This window comes from Eleutherodactylus coqui, chromosome 5 (assembly GCF_035609145.1).
Source record: "Eleutherodactylus coqui strain aEleCoq1 chromosome 5, aEleCoq1.hap1, whole genome shotgun sequence".
In the NCBI taxonomy this organism is placed as follows: domain Eukaryota; kingdom Metazoa; phylum Chordata; class Amphibia; order Anura; family Eleutherodactylidae; genus Eleutherodactylus; species Eleutherodactylus coqui.
In genome coordinates this window covers 44,255,928-44,276,840 of record NC_089841.1, presented here as the reverse complement: position 1 = coordinate 44,276,840, position 20,913 = coordinate 44,255,928, and the positions used below count along the sequence as shown (strand labels likewise).

Below are 20,913 nucleotides of genomic sequence, written 5' to 3'. Positions count from 1 at the left end.
GTCACACGCGGTGCTACAAAGTCGCATAACTTTGTAGCGCTGTTTTGCTGGAATTTGGGGGGGGGGGGGGCTTGAAACATAAGTTTAGAAAAAAAGACTTTCATCCCACCTTAGACGGCTTCTAGCTCCTGGTTCCGAAAAGCAGGTGCGTCTCCCAGTGCTCATACAGCCTTGCGATCACTTTGGCTTTCTTTCACAAGTAAATTCCATAGACGGGGAGGCACTGGGGTGACAAACTTCCTGCTTTATTGTTTAAAATATGTGCATATTCACAGATAAAGAAGGACCGGTTTCAACTCTATCACGAGCCTTGTTAACCCCGGCATTATCCCACAGCTATTAGGTCCTATTGAATCTAATAGCTCATAGCTCAATGTTAACGCTGCGGAATTGCGCAGCGTGAAAGAAACTGCGGCATGCTCTAATTACCGCGAGCAAACGCGCAGACGGCTTCTATTGTAGTCAATAGAAGCCGTCCGTCACACGATACTTCCGCTGTGAGCACAGCGGAAGTATCGCGTGCTTATGCGTCACCGCCAACTGCCGCCCTTCGCACTGCCAGCGCTTCATGCACTACACTGCGTATACGCGCCGGCTCGCCAGATGGGAGTCGCACAGCGGATCCGGAGAGGTGAGTATGGGGGGCGGTGTGTCAGACCCCGCTGCGATATTCCACTGGCGGAGTCCAACACAGCCGTGGGCATAGGGCCTAAATAGGAGTGCTTAAGAGTGGGAAAAGGGTGGTCCATGTCTTCTGGAGCCCTATTCAAAAGGTTGAGCTACATGGGGATACTATTAACCGTCATGTAGTAAAGCATGGAAGAGGAGGAGAGCTTTTCCCAGCTTGGATGTACATGTGATGAGGAAGGAGTGAGCCCCACCTAAGCAGAGCGAGAACAACCGTGAGTTAGTGCTTTTTAAGGCCCAGTGCAGAGGTACTGTCTACGCCATATTTTCCTACGAGTCCATCTGGATCCAGTGGATCACCGTGTAGAGGTACACCCAGTTCTCTTAAGTCTATTGTTCACGCACGGGTGTTCTGAAGTCTGGATCATCAGTCTGGAGGTACTACTGTTCAAGTCTATTAATTTCCTGCACTGTCCTTCCACTAAATTGTGCCTTGTACTGTTGAAGTTTGGCAAGTAAAGTTATTCCAGGCCCTGACCATTCCCAGGGACCTGAGGTACTTCATATCTGTCTGCAGCACATTTTATTCTCCGCCGGGGTTCATTCTGGTGTGTACTGGAACAGTGGCGTCACCCGTGACAAACTCTTTCCCTGTTCTACCATCTATTGGGCATCCGTATCCTAGGGGTGTACGGAAGAGGCCCAGCACTGCCCTGGCCTTGGCTGTGTGCGTTCCCTCCGGGAGGGAGCGTGGTAAGTGCCACTGTGACAAGCCAGCATCTTGCCCTCCGAGCTCTTCAGCATATGCCATGTGTTCAGGGTCACCCTACAGGACGCTGCACATGGATGGCTGAAGTCTGCCAGAATGGGACCTATTCTTACAAATCAGCTCTCCATTATGGCTCACAGATGGGGGGCCTGAGCAGAGGACTCCACCCCTTTATGATGCTCACATGTCCTAACAGAACATAGGGACAGGGGTTGTATTCATCAGACAACCTTATTAAAGCTGAAAACTAGTAAAAAAGAAATTTAAATAAAATTTATACTCATTGCTTGCACTGCCGAGCAGCACTGCCGTGGATGAGACTGCAGTGGGAAGTTTATAGCTTAAAGGGGTTCTGTCATTAAAAAAATCAATACTTACCTATTCCTCTCCAGGCAGACTACTTACTGCACCTTCTCCCGCCGATCTTCTCCTGGCTCCTGTATTCCTCGGGTCATGTCACCTACAGCCAGCCAGATTCTTCTGATTCTTCTGCGCATAGTACTACACATTTTTGCGTATGCCCGTTCACATGGCTGCGCAATGCACCCACGCCCTGATTTAAATGACTATTTAACCTAATGAGGTCCAGATGTGTTCTCCTCTTCATGGAATTGCACAGCATCTTGTGCATTTTTGCTCACATTGCGCATGCATTTCCACAGCTTCCAAAGACTTTTTTGGGGACGCTTGATGAGCAAATGCACACAAAATAGAGCAGGTCCTAATTTTTTGCGTGCGTGAGAAATGCGTGCGCAAAAAAAGAAGATGAGAACAAACTCTGCTCTGGCAAAATTGCAGTGCGAAGACGTGTGCAAAACCTGATTATAAGCCTTTCCAAACCTCATTCATGCACAAAGAGTGAAGCTACCCTATAAAGACAGAAATAATGAGCCTGAATACCGTACAAATCGCATCCATAGGCTGCTGAGTTTTTCCGCACAGAAATTGACCCGTGGTGCAATTTTTAAAAAAATCTGCAGTATTCGATTACTGGAACAGAGATTTGTTGCGGATTTGTTCATTATCCTGACACTTGTATAAATCACATAATATTCTTCACCTACAGAGTTTCTAAGTGTCTCCTGGTCCTTGTTAGTTTTACTGATGCAGATTGGTTATCTGCTTCTACTCTGTGAAGTCAATCAAGCAGTGCTATACAATCTAATGGAGAGTGGAAAGTTTATTGGCTCACTGAGCAGCAGTCCCCCCCCCCCCCCCCCCATCCCATAAAACAGTTGTCAGTGCTGCACTGCCTTACTATAGCCCACATCACCCCTGATGAAGCCAGTCATGGTGAAACATGTTGGCGCAGGGGCGTAACTATAGAGGGTGCAGGGGATGCGGTTGCACCCGGGCCCAGGAGCCTCAGGGGGCCCATAAGGCCTCTCTTCTCCATATAGGGAGCTCAGTACTATGAATAAAGCATTATAGTTGGGGGCCCTGTTACAGGTTTTGCATTGGGGCCAGGAGCTTCAAGTTATGTCTTTGTGCAGCATGGCTTAGGTATGGGTACGGGTACAGATACAGATAGAGGGGGGGGGGGGCAGCTTACCTTTTGTATCAGGGCCCCTGAGCCTTTAGTTACGCCCCTGTGTTGGCAGGCAATATGTTCATGTTTTTAGTTCAGGAGTTTTGTTTAGTCCATAAGATATGACTGTACTGTGATAGCTAGAATGCTTTATATGGAGGGGGATTCATTTACCGCTCTCCTATTACTAAGATAGTCAGGCAGGCTTGCTTAGCTTCAGCCAGTTTGGTCTGACTACGGTATCACCTGCAATACGCACATCTTAAAGTGACGCATTGGCTCTGTGTATTTGGACCACCTGTTCCTGGATTATCTTTGTCTTAGCACTTTTGCATACATGTAATAATAGTTTATTATTTTATTTTCATTTTGGAAAGGCATGACAAATAGATAATTTTTTTGCCTCTTTGAAGTTTAATGTAATGAGACCTAGTATACCTTAGCCCTATTCACTTCAATGAAGCCGACAGGTGTGGTGGTGTTTCTGGAGGAAAGCAGACATCTTTTCCTAATCCTGGAAATCCCTTTAGGCGAGCGCGATATGGAGCCGTGAATCACACCCTCATATTGCGCTTCCCACCATGTGAATTACCTGAGGATGTGAGGCGTTTCATGTCAAAGCAACCTTGCATCACTTCGGGGAAGAAGCAGTTCTCTGCCACAGCTGTCAGCTGCAGAGGAAGATCACAGAGATAGAACATGCCGCGATTGGTTTCCGGCATCGCATCACGGTGCCCTCCAGGAAAATATCGATCATGAGTATGACCCCCATTCAAAAAAATGTGGTGACATATATGTTCCTCTCGCAATGCACAAATCTCGCGCGCTTTTCTCACCCGTGTGAAGATGGCCTCAAGATGCATTATTGTGGGTTTTGCATGCTTCCACAGCAAAATCTGTAAGTGTACGTTCTAAGTGACTTTTATTTCCCTCAGAAAATCTGCATGAACTGATGTGGATTTGCCATTGTAGATTTCTGAGGATTTCCTATTCGACATTTGTGCATCACATGTAATCTGTGTGCACTTACCCATTAAATCCTGGCCAATCTGATCTTGCAGCCATTTATTACTTCTTGTTAGTGTTGAGCAAACCAAAACAGTCACACCCTGTGAGGGGATCACCAATGGGCATTATTATTGTGAGGGAGTCACAGGCGGCCACTATGTCTTTGAGGGGGTCACTGAGAGACACTGTTACTGTGAGAAAGTCACTAAAGCACACCATTACTGTGAGAGTCACTGCGGGGCACTATTGCAATAAAGTATCACTGAGGAACCCCATTACTGTGAAGGAGTCATTGAGGGTCATTATTACTGTGAGGGGGTCACTAAGGGCGAGTAATACTGTCAGGGCTCAAACCCAGGGCCTCCTGCATTCTAGTCAGCAACTCTCTCCACTAACCCATCCAGGACTTGGACAGCTCCTCTGCTGAACACCTAGCCATGCCCCTGTGTGTCGCTGACTGGCGCTAAACACTGTTTTCCCTGTTCTAGCTCTGCTCAGTTCACAATCAAGCAAACTATAAAAGCCTGGCACTGCCTCTGCCCTAGTGTGAGACTGTGCTTGCTGTCTCTACAGCTCCTCTCGATACAATTGCTAAGACTTACTGATACTGACCTTTGGCTTCCCATCTAATTGACAATGATATCCATTTCCTTTACCTGTATTGCGAACCAAGACATACTGATACCAACCTCTGGCTTCCCTTCCTTAGAATTATTCCCGCCTCCACCATTTGTACTTCGAACCTAAGATCACCTGTTGCTGACTTATGGCTCTTCCCTGACTACTCTCTGGCTGCACAGTTACTACACCCATGGCTCCAAGCCTAGTGCTGGAAACGCTACAAAATTATCTCACCCAAAAATGAGTGACCACCCTGCAGAAACAAATTACAAAGCTCCAGGAATTATGTGCCTCCAGTTTTCTGGATTACAGTTATGGATCAACAGAAGGAGGCAAGACAAGCACCATGTGCAGTGTCCAAGGAGCGGGCCCCAGCATAGGAGACAGCGGGGTAGAGTTTGGGCCTTGTCACGGGGCCCTCCTGTCTTCTACCCGGAGGGTAACTAGGAACATGTCCAAGGGGCTGAGGACAGGCTATTAAATGGGTAACCCAAACTGTGATGTACTTTAGTTTCTTGTCATGTGTGACGCTACTGTTACGTTCTCTGTGGTGAATTCTAGACAATGTAATAGAGCCCACGCATGATCTTCAAAGGCTAAATCGGAAATGGGCGGTAGAGCCATTTACTTGCAAAATAACTTAAATAAACGTGGAGAACAGTCCATACAATTTACATCCTCCGGCAAGACACTGCTGCAGAAGGACTCGAGATGTGGCAGGGAGGAATCACGGGAGAACAGAGGGATTACACAGACCTAATTATCTGTGGTTCTCTGGTCCTGGGCACTCTTCATCTTGCACCATCTAACTCTCTGTCGGTTCACACTTATGGGGTAGAACATACACTCAGCGCTGCACGGTGTGATTTTGCAGACTTGTGGCTCCTCTCTTGCCCTTCAGAGACAGGGCTTAGGTAGAAGGAACCCAAGACACACATATGCCATCCGCTCAGATTCCTCCATCTTCCCTACATACAGGCTAAAGGTGTCTGTGTGCAGACAGGCTCCTGACTTGGGTATCTCAACAGAAGGCTGATAGAAAGACCACACTCATGCAGCTTGCAACCACATATATAAAACAAGGTCACATTGGTACTGGTGTATCTTGTCTCCACCGGAAGAATTGGTAGAGATGCGGGTTGGCCTGGTTGAGTTGTAGCGGAGGGCTTGGTGATGCCCACAACAGCTCTCCTATCTCCCCTGCCGAAGATGCTGCTGTTAGTGTCTCGCCTCCCATCTGCCAGGCCGACCCCACGTCACCCTGCTGCTGTGAGCCTCACATGCCGGTCCCACAGCCTGTGCTCCCTGGGCCGCTGATTCCAATAATAAGGATAAGAGGAGCCCAACCAATCGTCCAGAAAATATCCTGCTTTATTTTAATCCATACACAGAAAATTTTCTGTGTATGGATTAAAATAAAGCAGGATATTTTCTGGACGATTGGTTGGGCTGCTCTTATCCTTATTATTGGAAACGGACTGTGTGGTTCTGGAAGGCTTGGAACCTGGTGAGCTTGCACCCTTTCCTGTCCACACCTCGCACCTGCCTATGGTGTATTTTTGCTAAGTGCTGCTGCACCACTTTACTTTTGCCCTCGGCCGCTGTGACTGTCAACCGTTGTGAGCTGTCTATCAGCTCCCTCTGCCCTGGCATCCCTGCTCGCATCTCAGCTGTCACTCTGCACCCCCCCTGCCATCGTCTGCTAATGGCCCCGTTGGCTCTGTGTCCCCCGTGCTGTGCCATGTGACAGACCCGCACTCCCTCACTCTCCCCCAGCGCTGTCCTCCCCTCTGTGCTTGTGGCTGTGCTGTCATTGTCCTCCCCGGCCACTGTCAGTCTCCTCTCCAAGCACCTGTGCTCCCTCACTCTCCCCCGGTGCTCTGTGCTCCCAGTCTCCTCTCTGGCAACTGCGCTAAAACCGAGAGTGGGGCCGCCTTCTGGGGCACGGGGACAGCATACCATATTGCAGGAAGGCCGGCATGAACACACTTACAGCCAGAGGCATTGTAGGGAGGTCGACAGGGAAGCCACTTGAAGCTTAGACAGGAGGGTATCGCACAGCCCAGGCAATCAGCAGCTGTGGACATACCCTATATCTCCCACAGCACAATCCCAGGTCTCCACCGATTTTTGTAGTGGGGACAAGATGCACCAGTAGCGGTCACATGACATACAAAAGATACATTTCCAGACATAACACAGACAGTAAGCCATTAAGTACTGCAGCTATGCAATTCAAAAACGTCCAGAATGTTCTGCACATCAACTTCTGTACACTAAACATGGGCTCTGTTTTTCTCCAGGTTCAACGGTGTCATTTCCTACCAACCCGGTTCCAGAAATGGCAAGGCGGATGCTTTGTCCAGGATTTTTTCAGAGCCTGAAGGGGATAGTCAATGGACTGCACTATTCTGTCCCCACTTAATTTTTTTGGGATTGTGCACTCAAAAAACCTACTAGCTAAGTTTAAAGAAGGATAGAAAAATGACGCTTTCCTGAATCATTCCTCTAAAAGATGTGTAGCTTGTTTTTAAGAATGGAATGTGGATGTGAAAAGACCAATTATATCCCCCCAAGGCTGGTCAACTCGAAGTTCTTAGACTGATTCATTATTTCAGGCTTGCCAGTCAGCTTGGGATTACAAAGACTTTGGAACGCTTACTTCGTTCCTTCTGGTGGCCCGACTGCAGGAGGAATGTGAAGAGGTATGTCACCTCTTGCAACACATGTGCTTGAAACAAGACGCTTTACGGGAAGCCCAGGATACCTATGAAATAGCAGCTGACCGACACCGCCAAGCTGCTCTTATCTTTTGGGTTGGAGAAAAGGTGTGGTTATCCACCAAGAATCTGAAGACCCATGTATTCTCCCAAACTTGGGCAAAAATTCATTGTACCCTTCCTAATCTTAGCGAGGGTCAGCCAGGTGGCATTCTGGTTGAAGCTTCCAGGCAGCCAGAGTATTCACCCTGTGTGGTCTAGTGTATAGAGGAGCTGTTGACTCTCCTGTGTGGTGTAGTATATAGAGGAGCTGTCGGCTCTCCTATGTGCTGTAGTATATAAAGGAGCTGTCTGCTCTCCTGTGTGGTGTAGTATATAGAGGAGCTGTGGACTCTCCTGTGCGGTGTAGTATATAGAGGAGCTGTTGACTCTCCTGTGTGGTGTAGTATATAGAGGAGCTGTCGGCTCTCCTGTGTAGTGTAGTATATAGAGGATCTGTCGGCTCTCCTATGTGGTGTAGTATATAGAGGATCTGTCGGCTCTCCTGTGTGGTGTAGTTTATAGAGGAGCTGTCGGCTCTCCTGTGTAGTGTAGTATATAGAGGAGCTGTCGGCTCTCCTATGTGCTGTAGTATATAAAGGAGCTGTCTGCTCTCCTGTGTGGTGGAGTATATAGAGGAGCTGGCGGCTCTCCTGTTTGGTGTAGTATATAGAGGAGCTGTGGGCTCTCCTGTGTGGTGTAGTACATAGAGGAGCAGTGGGCTCTCCTGTGTGGTGTAGTATATAGAGGAGCTGTCGGCTCTCCTGTATGGTGTAGTATATAGAGGAGCCCTTCTGTGTGGTGTAGTACAGTATATAGAGGAGCTGTCAGCTCTCCTGTGTGGTGTAGTATATAGAGGAGCTGTCAGCTGTCCTGTGTGGTGTAGTATATAGAGAAGCTGCTGGCTCTCCTGTGTGGTGGAGTATATAGAGGAGCTGTCGGCTCTCCTGTGTGGTGTAGTATATAGAGGAGCTGTCGGCTCTGCTGTGTGGTGTAGTATATAGAGGAGCTGTCAGCTCTCCTGTGTGGTGTAGTATATAGAGGAGCTGTCGGCTCTCCTGTGTGGTCTAGTATATAGAGGAGCTGTCGGCTCTCCTGTGTGGTGTAGTATATAGAAGAGCTGTCGGCTCTCCTGTATGGTGTAGTATATAGAGGAGCCCTTCTGTGTGGTGTAGTACAGTATATAGAGGAGCTGTCGGCTCTCCTGTGTGGTGTAGTATATAGAGAAGCTGCTGGCTCTCCTGTGTGGTGTAGTATATAGAGGAGCTGTCGGCTCTGCTGTGTGGTGTAGTATATAGAGGAGCTGTCAGCTCTCCTGTGTGGTGTAGTATATAGAGGAGCTGTCAGCTCTCCTGTGTGGTGTAGTATATAGAGGAGCTGTCAGCTCTCCTGTGTGGTGTAGTATATAGAGGAGCTGTCGGCTCTCCTGTGTGGTGTAGTATATAGAGGAGCTGTCAGCCCTCCTGTGTGGTCTAGTATATAGAGGAGCTGTCGGCTCTCCTGTATGGTGTAGTATATAGAGGAGCCCTTCTGTGTGGTGTAGTACAGTATATAGAGGAGCTGTCGGCTCTCCTGTGTGGTGTAGTATATAGAGGAGCTGTCAGCTGTCCTGTGTGGTGTAGTATATAGAGAAGCTGCTGGCTCTCCTGTGTGGTGGAGTATATAGAGGAGCTGTCGGCTCTCCTGTGTGGTGTAGTATATAGAGGAGCTGTCGGCTCTGCTGTGTGGTGTAGTATATAGAGGAGCTGTCAGCTCTCCTGTGTGGTGTAGTATATAGAGGAGCTGTCGGCTCTCCTGTGTGGTCTAGTATATAGAGGAGCTGTCGGCTCTCCTGTATGGTGTAGTATATAGAGGAGCCCTTCTGTGTGGTGTAGTACAGTATATAGAGGAGCTGTCGCCTCTCCTGTGTGGTGTAGTATATAGAGGAGCTGTCGGCTCTCCTGTGTGGTGTAGTATATAGAGGAGCTGTCAGCTGTCATGTGTGGTGTAGTATATAGAGAAGCTGCTGGCTCTCCTGTGTGGTGGAGTATATAGAGGAGCTGTCGGCTCTCCTGTGTGGTGTAGTATATAGAGGAGATGTTGGCTCTCCTGTGTGGTATAGTATATAGAGGAGCTGTCGGCTCTCCTGTGTGGTGTAGTATATAGAGGAGATGTTGGCTCTCCTGTGTGGTGTAGTATATAGAGGAGCTGTCGGCTCTCCTGTGTGGTGTAGTATATAGAGGAGATGTTGGCTCTCCTGTGTGGTGTAGTATATAGAGGAGCTGTCGGCTCTCCTGTGTGGTGTAGTATATAGAGGAGCTGTCGGCTCTCCTGTGTGGTATAGTATATAGAAGAGCTGTCGGCTAACCTGTGTAGTGTAGTATATAGAGGAGCTGTCGGCACTCCTGTGTAGTGTAGTATATAGAGGAGCTGTCGGCTCTCCCGTGCGGTGTAGCATATAGAGGAGCTGTCGGCTCTCCTGTGTGGTGTAGTATATAGAGGAGCTGTCGGCTCTCCTGTGTAGTGTAGTATATAGAGGAGCTGTCGGCTCTCCTGTGGGGTGTAGTATATAGAGGAACTACCGGCTCTCCTGTGTGGTGCAGCATATAGAGGAGCTGTCGGCTCCCCTGTGTGGTCTAGTATATAGAGGAGCTGTCTGCTCTCCTGTGTGGTGTAGTATATAGAGGAGCTGTCTGCTCTCCTGTGTGGTGTAATATATAGAGGAGCTGTCGGCTCCCCTGTGTGGTGTAGTATATAGAGGAGCTGTCGGCTCTCCTGTGTGGTGTAGTATATAGAGGAGCTGTCGGCTCTCCTGTGTAGTGTAGTATATAGAGGAGCAGTCGGCTCTCCTGTGTGGTGTAGTATATAGAGGAGCTGTCGCCTCTCCTGTGCGGTGTAGTATATAGAGGAGCTGTCGGCTCTGCTGTGTGGTGTAGTATATAGAGGAGCTGTCAGCTCTCCTGTGTGGTGTAGTATATAGAGGAGCTGTCGGCTCTCCTGTGTGGTGTAGTATATAGAGGAGCTGTCAGCCCTCCTGTGTGGTCTAGTATATAGAGGAGCTGTCGGCTCTCCTGTATGGTGTAGTATATAGAGGAGCCCTTCTGTGTGGTGTAGTACAGTATATAGAGGAGCTGTCGGCTCTCCTGTGTGGTGTAGTATATAGAGGAGCTGTCAGCTGTCCTGTGTGGTGTAGTATATAGAGAAGCTGCTGGCTCTCCTGTGTGGTGGAGTATATAGAGGAGCTGTCAGCTCTCCTGTGTGGTGTAGTATATAGAGGAACTATCGGCTCTCCTGTGTGGTGTAGTATATAGAGGAACTATCGGCTCTCCTGTGTGGTGCAGTATATAGAGGAACTACTGGCTCTCCTGTGTGGTGTAGTATATAGAGGAGCTGTCGGCTCTCCTGTGTGGTGTAGTATATAGAGGAGCTGTCGGCTCTCCTGTGGGGTGTAGTATATAGAGGAACTACCGGCTCTCCTGTGTGGTGCAGCATATAGAGGAGCTGTCGGCTCTCCTGTGTGGTGTAGTATATAGAGGAGCTGTCAGCTCCCCTGTGTGGTGTAGTATATAGAGGAGCTGTCGGCTCCCCTGTGTGGTGTAGTATATAGAGGAGCTGTCGGCTCTCCTGTGTGGTGTAGCATATAGAGGAGCTGTCGGCTCCCCTGCGTGGTGTAGTATATAGAGGAGCTGTCGGCTCTCCTGTGTGGTGTAGTATATAGAGGAGCTGTCGGCCCTCCTGTGTGGTGTAGTATATAGAGGAGCTGTCGGCTCTCCTGTGTGGTGTAGTATATAGAGGAGCTGTCGGCTCTCCTGTGTAGTGTAGTATATAGAGGAGCTGTCGGCTCTCCTGTGTGGTGTAGTATATAGAGGAGCTGTTGGCTCTCCTGTGTGGTGTAGTATATAGAGGAGCTGTCGGCTCTCCTGTGTGGTGTAGTATATAGAGGAGCTGTCGGCTCCCCTGTGTGGTGGAGTATATAGAGGAGCTGTCGGCTCTCCTGTGTGGTGTAGTATATAGAGGAGCTGTCGGCTCCTCTGTGTGGTGTAGTATATAGAGGAGCTGTGGGCTCTCCTGTGTGGTGTAGTATATAGAGGAGCTGTCGGCTCCCCTGTGTGGTGTAGTATATAGAGGAGCTGTCGTCTCTCCTGTGTGGTGTAGTATATAGAGGAGCTGCCGGCTCTCCTGTGTGGTGTAGTATATAGAGGAGCTGTCGGCTCTCCTGTGTGGTGTAGTATATAGAGGAGCTGTCGGCTCCTCTGTGTGGTGTAGTATATAGAGGAGCTGTCGGCTCTCCTGTGTGGTGTAGTATATAGAGGAACTACCGGCTCTCCTGTGTGGTGTAGTATACAGAGGATCTCATAGCTCTGCTCTAAGGTCTGGTGAGACATGACTTATCCTGTAGTCAGAACATGTTAAATACACTAAAGTGTAAATACTAAAAAGAAAAAGTACTAATCCCTCTTTCCCAACGTCATGTGATTCACCGCCCCTTCCTGTCGTCCACCCCCCTCTCTCTCTCTGTCTCTCTCATCTACTGGTTGATCTGTTGACCGCTGGGATTTTGGGATTCAACTAGATATCATGAAGAGGATCTGAATAAGTTCACAGGAGAAAGTTTCCTCGCAGTTCTGGGCTGATGTCTCCTCTTCTTCTCCGTCGTCTTCTTCTTCCCTCATGTGACCTTTAATTAATTCAGAATTTTTGGAAGCTGCTCAGGAATTCTCGTGGGCAAAGAAACAGTGAGTACATGTATTCTGACCCGAGCGAAGAAAGTGTTAACAGTCAGGATACTACCATTCATATACGTAGTAATGCATGTTATGTACTCAACTGTCCCTAAGTGTTTAGCTAGGAACTCGCAGGTATCAGCCATGGCCATATTGTGATGAAGCAATAGTGAAAGTTACCCCACAGCCGAAGCTGAGAGTCTGACGAGAACCGCAGGAAGGATGGATTTCATAGAATCCTAGAATGGTAGAGTTGGAAGGGACCTCCAGGGTCATCGAGTCCGACCCCCTACTCAATGTAAGGTTACACATGAGTACAGATGCAGAAGTAGGACTGAAGTTGCCACAGCTCTTTGTCACTCTGTGCCATGTTTCAGATGGGACTGTAGGCAAAGTTACAGTTGGGTTCAGATTGTGACAGACTATTGACCGTTCTACAGGGGTTCGTGGGGGAGCTCAGAGGTACTGGAGCCCCTCATGCTCGAATAGTGCAAATGTGAGACGCACCATAAAGATTATTGCTGAACTGCTGTCTCGTTAAATATGGCTTGGGGTAACATTAGAGCTAAACTTTCATGGAACTGCACTAAAACTGTTGAAAGTATTAACTCCTTAATGACACGGCCCTTTTTTTTATATTTTAGGTTTTTCCTCCCCACTCATTACTCTTATTTATCCATCCATGTAGCTGTCTGGGGGTTTGTGTTTTGTGGGACGGGTCGTATTTATCAGTGATACTATTTACTGAACCATATCATATACTTAAAAAATATTGAAACATTGTTAAATGTAGTAAAATGGGAAAAAATGCTATTTTGTCATCTTCATGGGAGGGGGGTGTTGTTCTTGCGGTCTGTGGGTCAGTGCAATTACTACGATATCAAATTTACATAGTTTTACTTCTTTCTGTACTACTTTTTAAAAATAATATATTATTGCAAAAAATGTTTGTTTTGGATTTTTTTTTTTGCTGCCGTCTTCTGACAACTTTTTAATATTTTGTGTTGATATAGTTTTCGGAGGGCTTCTTTCTTTGTAGTACATCCTGTAGTTTCTATTGGTACCATTTAGTAGTTCATATGACTTTTTGATCTGATTTTATTAAATTTTTTTTTTGGAGAGGTGAAGGTGACCAAAAAACATAATTCTGGTGTTGCATTTTTTTTACAACACTTCCAGTACGGGATAACTAATGAGCTCCTCTGATAGGTCTGACTTTTATGGACACGGAGATACCAAATATGTTTTTTTTGTTTTGTTTTGATCTTTTATTATAAATATAGGAAAAGGTTTTTTTTAAAATTGTATTATCTTTTATTCCTTTACATTTTTTTTAGTCCATATGAGGGACTTGAACTTGTGATCGTGTGTTCATTCAGTTCTGACATGCACCACGTTCTGATAGGCAATCAGTCATGGGAACCTTAGGGTCCTTCAGAAGGATCCATGCTGCCATGGCAACTGAACAGCCTCTTGCAATCTCATTGAGTGGGAGAGTGCTGTTCAGAACCCCCAAACGCCAGTCGGGGCATTTAAATGCTACTGTCAGAATTGGCAGTGGCATTTAAAGGGTTAACAACCACGATCAACGTTCACACTGATCGCAGCTGTTGCAGTGTCAAAGGCAGCTGGCACCCACAGTGTATGGAGTGTTATCGACTACTGATCCAACTCCATACAAAGCCCCTGCTCCCAGGACTTTACTGTATGTCCTGGGGCAGGAAGGGATTAAAGAGATTATCCAGCCTTTGAAAATGAATGGCTTATCCTCAAGATTGGCCAACAATATCTGATTGGTGGAGGATCCCCCTTAATATCTGTGCCAATCAGTTGATTGGGGGGGCTACATCGCTGTTGTGAATGCCTATTCAATGTTTATATCTGAGCAGGCTTCTCCCATTGAAGTGAATGGAGCAAAACTGTAGTACTCAACAAGAGCCAGCCATTCATTGGCTGTGATTGGTTCATTGAGCGCTGGCTCTAATTGGCTCTAATCTCTTGCTGGAAGAAGGTTCTTCAAACCCTGTCACTAGCAAAAGATGGTCTGTCGGCGATGACAAGTACCCGGCAGCCAGCCCAGAACTCCGGACAGCAGCGGGAGTGACCCGGACATCACCTGCTAGGTCAGTGTTGATTTTCTTTTTGGTAGTGCAGCTAGCTCTTCTGTTTAGAGCTGCCAAAAACATGGTACCAAGTTGTGCCACGTTTTCAGCAGCGCTTAAACTGCTGCCCATTCATATCAATGGGCGACGCACGGCTGAAAACGGCCAATGATAGAACATGCTTCGCTGTCAAAGCATTGAAGATGCTGCATTTTGATGCTTGTGTGAGCGGCCCCATTGAAATGAATGGGAGCGTTGTACAACGTTTAGCGCAGCGCTGAATAGGCAGCGCTAAATGCTGTACAAAAACGGATGTCTTAAGGACACGGACATTTTTTTCCCATTTTCATTTTTCCTTCCCCCTTTTAAAGAATCATAACTTTTATTTGTCCACGGGGGCTTGTTTTTTGCAGGATGTGTTGTATCCTTCAATGGTACCATTTAATGGACTGAAAAAACTTTAAAATAATTCAAAGTGGAATGAAATGGTAGAAAAAAGCGCAATTCCGCCATCTTTGGGTGCGTCTTGTTTCTACGGTGTACACACGGCAACAAGAATTACCAGATAGCTTTATTCCATGGGTCAGTACTAGAGATAAGCGAGTATACTCGCTAAGGCACATTACTCGAGCGAGTAGTGCCTTAGCCGAGTATCTCCCCGCTCGTCTCTAAAGATTCGGGGGCCGGCGTGGGTAACAGGTGAGTTACGGCGGGGAGCGGGGGGGAGAGAGGGAGAGAGAGATCTCCCCTCCGTTCCTCCCCGCTCTCCCCCGCCGCTCCCCGCCCCCCGCCGGCCCTCGAATCTTTAGAGACGAGCAGGGAGATACTCGGCTAAGGCACTACTCGCTCGAGTAATGTGCCTTAGCGAGTATACTCGCTCATCTCTAGTCAGTACGATTACTACGATACCAAACTTATATAGTTTATTTTTTTGCTGTACTACTTTTATTTTTTTTTTAAGATATATATTTTTTAAATTACTTCTTGCCGCAATCTTCTGACAGCCGGAACTTATTTTTTTGTTCATGGACATAGCTGCGCGTGGGCTCATTTTTTGCGGGACGTCCTGTACTTTCGGTTGGTACCATTCTGAAGTAGATGTCACTTTTTGATCACCTTTTATTACATTTTTTTTCTTGGGGACGGGGTGACCAAAAAGTATTTACCTTGCGGGGTAAATAATGCATTACTTTGATAGATTGGACTTTTATGGATGCAGCGATACCAAATATGTGTTTTTTTGTGTTATTATTAAGATTCCTTTTTTTTTAATATTTAGTAAAACTTTTTTAAACTTATTTGTACTTTTTTTTTAGTCTCCAGAGAGGACCAGAACTTGCGATGCTTTGATCGCTCCTGCAGTATGATGTAATGCCAAAGTATTACTTTACTCAAACATGCTCCCATTCATTTAAATGGGCAATTAAGTTAATTAATTGTGCACAGGAAAATAGAGCATGCTACGCATTGTTTTTTCTTATGGGAATGAACCCATTGAAATCTATGGGCTCTATTCACTGTGTTTTGCGCGCACAAATACGCTCGTGTGACACAGGGGTTGTTTTCCCGTGCGATTTCCGTATTTGCACAGAAATCCTGCAGGAAAATCGCCCGTGTAAATGCACCCTGAAAGCGTTAAATGGAAAGCCCCTAAACCGCCGCCAGAGTGTTGATGCAATCACATTGCAGCTGGAAAAATATCTCTTAACGACTCCCGGGCCTCAAAATAAGCCGAAAATGATAGGTTTCAGGGACCGCGGGTCACCAGCTCTGGATTTCGCCCTTTTACTTTCCACAACATATAATTTCCCATTGAGCTGTTTTATGACTTGTGTATTTATAGAGGCTTATGTCCCTCGGCAGGCGATTAGCTGTGTGTTATGGCATAGGGACGGACAGTAGTGCCGTATATCAGACCACACATAAAGCCCGGTGGGGCACCACCTTGTTTGGTCACATGAAAAATTAATGAAAATGCTGCACTTCAGTGGACACCGCTGGGCCTTACAACACTTACTATAGAGCATCCTCAGGGCTCACTCACTCGGGCGCATGTGTCCTGCGTATATAAATAAGGAAGATGGAACAGTACCTCTGCAGCGCCACCTATTGGATGGCAGCATTCCTGCATATCAATGTCCGACCCTTTATACAAGTCTTTAGAACAATGATTGGGAATTGACCCAAAGCCCGACTCGCATCACAGGCCTCTCACTAGCCAAGCCAGGATCCTACTGCACACTGATTAGGGGCAAGCACCCCGAAACAGCTGTCTGTGTATGGGTTCTGGCTCGGCTTTCAATTCACGGTCATTGCTCTAATGACCTGTATAAAGGGTCTAACATTGATTTTCAGGAGGTAGCGCTGCAGAGGTATTGTTCCATCTTCCTTGTTTGCATATTACCCAGAGGAGGAAGCATGGCCTTATAAGTCTCCTCACTCACCTTCTAGGTGTCTCCTTAACCCCTTCGTGACGCAGCCCTTTTTTTCCCGCCATTTTCGCTTTTTCCTCCCCCCATAACTCCTTTATTTATCCATCGACATCGCTGTATGAGGGCTTGTTTTTTGCAGGACGAGTTGTATTTTTCAGTGGTGCTATTTAATGTACCATATAATGTACTGAGAGACGTTTAAAAAATTCTAAGTGGAGTAAAATGGTAAAAGAAACGACATTCCACCATCTTTCAGTGCGTCTTGTTTCTACGGTGCACAAACTGCTAGAAAATGACATGATCGCTTTATTCTACGGGTCGGTACGATTACTACGATACCAAACTTGTATAGTTTTTTAGTTTTGCTGTACTAATTGAATTTTTTTTTCAAAGACATTTAATTCTTTAAAATTATTTTCTGCTGCCATCTTCTGCGCGCAATAACTTTTATTTTTCCATTGACGCCGTTGTGCGAGGGCTCATTTTTTGCAAGATGTCCTGTAGTGTGCATTGGTACCATTTCGGAATACGTATGACTTTTTATTGTTTTTTATTATATTTTTTCTGGGAGACAGGGTGACTGAAAAAGTGCATTTCTGGCATTCTTTTTTTTTTTTTTTCGGACGACGTTCACCTTGCAGGGTAAATAATGCGCTACTTTGATAGATCAGACTTTTATGGATGCGGCGATAGCAAATATGTATTTTTGTTTTAGGATTTAGAGTTTTTATTATACATGTGGCAAAGGGGGTGATTTAAACTTTTATAACTTTTTTTTTTACCATTAATAAAACTTTATTGATCTTATTTTTACTTTTTTTTTTTAGCCCCCCTGGGGGACTACAACTAGCGATGCTATGCTATAGCTATATTTGCTGTAGCATTATATCATATTGCAATCTGACAGTCTGTCTGCTAAGGCAATCCTGGGGCCTTTCAGAAGGATCCCGGCTGCCATGACACTCACACAGCTCCCTGCGATCTCATGCAGGGGGGCCGTACGGGACCCGTGAATATCGGGGAATTTAAATGCCGTGAGGCCGATTGCAGCTATTCCCCCTGGAGGGGTCAGCTGTAATAAACAGCTGACGCCCGCACTGTATGAAGAGAGATTGCGCCCTGATCTCTCTTCATACATAGACTGCCGATACAGGCCGTGAAAAGGCGTATCGGCAGTCGTTAAGGGGTTAAGGAGAGATGATAGCCCCCCAGTCCTGCAAATTTCTCATGCGCGTGAAACTCGCAGTAAACAGCAATTACATGTGTATTTGCTGTGTAGGTTAAAAAAAATAATCGCCCTAGGCCGGCCTCATGCAGATATATGTACATTTATGCATGCATTTGCGCTGCGTATATGCCTGATGGGCATTGCATTTTTGTGCATGCCTGCGCGTGTTTAAAGCCCCTTCACATGGGCATGTTTGTGAATGCAAAATACACATTTCAGTCGCACAAAAAATCAGCGGCCAGTGCGCAAATGTGCGTAAAATACACTAGGAGATGTGGGAAACTCTGCGAAACAAAACATATCTGGAACTCATTAGTCTAGGTAGCCATTTCAATTGGTGCGTCTTTGTTTGCTGCGTGCAAATGCACATGCCTTGTGGGCGCAAAAAATACGACGATACTCGTGCAAATGCGCCTACGCTCGTGTGAAGCGGGCCTTGCTGTATTTTTACGTATTTTTGCGCACCTAAAAAACACACAAGCTTTCTCCCATTGATTTAAATGGGCAATTAAGTTAAATTAGTTTAGCTAGAGTGACCTGATGTTCGCTATGCGAACATAAAATGTTTCAGGAGTGAGGGTTGTGAACCTCTAAATCTGCTTGGTTAGTGATTATTTAGAGGGTCACTGTGTATTTGGAGCAGATATCTAATATAAAAAAGCCTACAGGTCTCTCTCTGTCTGTCTGTCTCTATCTATCTTTCTGTTTGTTTCTGTCTCTTTCTCTCTCACTCTGTCTCTTTCCTTCTGTTTGTTTGTTTCTCTCATTGTCTGCCTGTCTCTCTGTCTGTTTGTCTCTCTCTGTCTCTCTATCTGTCTCTTCCGTTGTCTGTCTCTCTCTGTTTCTGTCTGAATATCTCTCTTTCTGGCCCATCCCTCTCTGTCTGTCTCTCACTCTTTCTCTCTATCACTCTGTCTTTCTCTGTCTCTCTATCGCTCTCTCTATGTCTCTCTGTCGCTTTCTCTGGGTCACTCTATCACTCTCTCTGTCTTTCTATCGCTCTTTCTCTCACCATTTCTCTCTCTATTGCTCTCTCTGTCTCTCTATCGCTCTTCCTCTCACCGTTTCTCTCTCTATTGCTCTCTCTGTCTTTCTATCGCTCTTTCTCTCACTGTTTCTCTCTCTATTGCTCTCTGTCTTTCTATCTCTCTTTCTCTCTATTGCTCTCTCTCTGTCTCTCTATCGTTCTTTCTCTCACCGTTTCGCTCTCTCTGTCTCTCTATCGCTCTTTCTCTCACCGTCTCTCTATCTATCTCTATGTCTCTAGCTGTCTCTCTATCGCTCTCTCTCACTCTGTCTTTCTGTCTGTCTCTCACTCTCTATTGCTCTCTCTGTCTCTCTATCGCTGTCTTTCTATCACTGTCTCTCTCACTCTGTCTCTCTATTGCTCTTTCTCTGTCTTTCTATCATCTCTCTTTCTATCGCTGTCTCTCTCTCTAATGTTCTTTCTCTCACTGTCTCTCTATTGCTTTCTCTGTCTCTATTGCTCTCTCTCTCTATCATTGTCTCTCTCTCTATCACTGTCTATCTATTGCTCTTTCTCTCACTGTCTCTCTATCGCTCCCTCTGTCTCTATCGCTCTCTCACTCTGTCTGTCTTTCTTTTGCTCTCTCTCTGTCTGTCTCTCTATTACTATCTCTCATTCTGTCTTTCTCTCTATTACTGTCTCTCTATCGCTCTCTCTGTCTCTATCGCTCCCTCACTCTGTCTTTCTTTTGCTCTCTGTCTGTCTGTCTCTCTATTACTATCTCTCACTCTGTCTGTCTCTCTATTACTCTCTCTCTCTCTATTGCTCTTGGTTGGGTAGGGTATGATGCAGATTAGCAGTGCATGCTGTGTTGCTTAGCAACGCTTCACTCATTCCAGCGCATGCCTGAAGCACAGCAGCGCCACCCATAGACCTAACATTGTAACTTTCACCCCACCTGACAGTCCCTGAATGTAATAAACTCACATCTGATGATTTTCCGGCAGCGGTGAGCATGTGTGCCTCATCTAATGACACCAACATCATACACCAAAGTTACAGCAAAGGGGGCAAAGTGTGGGGCAGGAAAAAGTATGGAGGCTTATTTATATTAGATGTGTACTTCATTTGTGCACAATACGCATGAAAATAGAATATGCTGTGTATAAAATATGCTCGTGTGGACAAACCCATTGAATGCAAATGCCCTAGTCTATATTGGTGCGTTTTGCGCACAATACACACCAAAATAGGACAAAAGAAGGCAGAAGCCCAATGCTTTTTTCCTGCATATTTAAAAAAAAACTCGCCAGCAGACAGTTGGCATTCGTGCGCTGCCTGTTTTTTTCTCTCCCCGTTGACTTGAATGGACGAATCTCTTCCATAAGACAGATCAGAGTAATGCATGGGATGAGTTATTTCAGGCAGTCCATATCTGTGTGAAGGAACTCCGTAGTGTGTAGCACCATGGAGTAATACGGGTCCATATTCTGTCCATGTATCGTCCGTTTTTTGTAATGGACTACGTACAAACGAAAAAAAAAAAAGTAGTGTGTCAGAGACCTTAGGGCTCAAACAGATGGGCGCATGCACTAATACGCTCACCGCTATGGAGCGCATTAGCGAATGACCCTGGTTTTTGTTTATGACTATTCAAACTCCGCACTATAGCGAGAAAGATAAGGCATGTCCTATCTATTCTCCTGCGTAGTATTAACCCTTTCCAATCCAATTTGTATCCTGGTTTTCCTAGGGGAGTTACTCTTTTCCTGCTGTTATACAACGGCGCTATCTGCTGGCTAAAGCCAGTACTGCATGAGGTAACACATTGGATAGGCTCTGACAGCAGAGAGGCTGGCAATATACAGTAAGAGAGCCCCGACGGACGTCTTCCAACATCGGAGCTGTACAGCCTTAAATCATAATGTCTTCAGAGGTCAGACAGTGGATTGGAAAGTGTTAACGTGCGAGAATCCCGATAGTGAAACCGAAACCATTGGAATCAATGGCTTTGTCCTTTTTTGTGGCCGTGATTTTCATGTCAGAATAAAATCACGCCCATGTGTTTCAGCCCTAAAGGCACACAAGTGTATATTCAGACTCGGGCTAGAACACTGAGCCACAGTAGTCCGTGTGGCAAGACGGACATCAGTTTTCCTACATGGGCAC

General features: G+C 46.3%; 1 protein-coding gene across 3 annotated transcripts in view; it reads left to right on the top strand.

Annotated features, from left to right (window-relative positions):
- The first annotated feature begins 11,794 nt into the window (after positions 1 to 11,794).
- The window catches only part of OSMR (oncostatin M receptor), a 79,105-nt gene continuing 69,986 nt past the window's right edge, over positions 11,795 to 20,913 (top strand). For 2 of the 3 annotated variants that reach the window (XM_066602405.1, XM_066602403.1), the window contains exon 1: positions 11,795 to 12,027. The gene's annotated coding sequence lies outside the window, so the exon portion shown is untranslated. Of the gene's footprint in view, positions 12,028 to 12,154; positions 12,314 to 20,913 lie in introns of those variants that run through there. The other variant, XM_066602404.1, reaches the window with a different exon arrangement.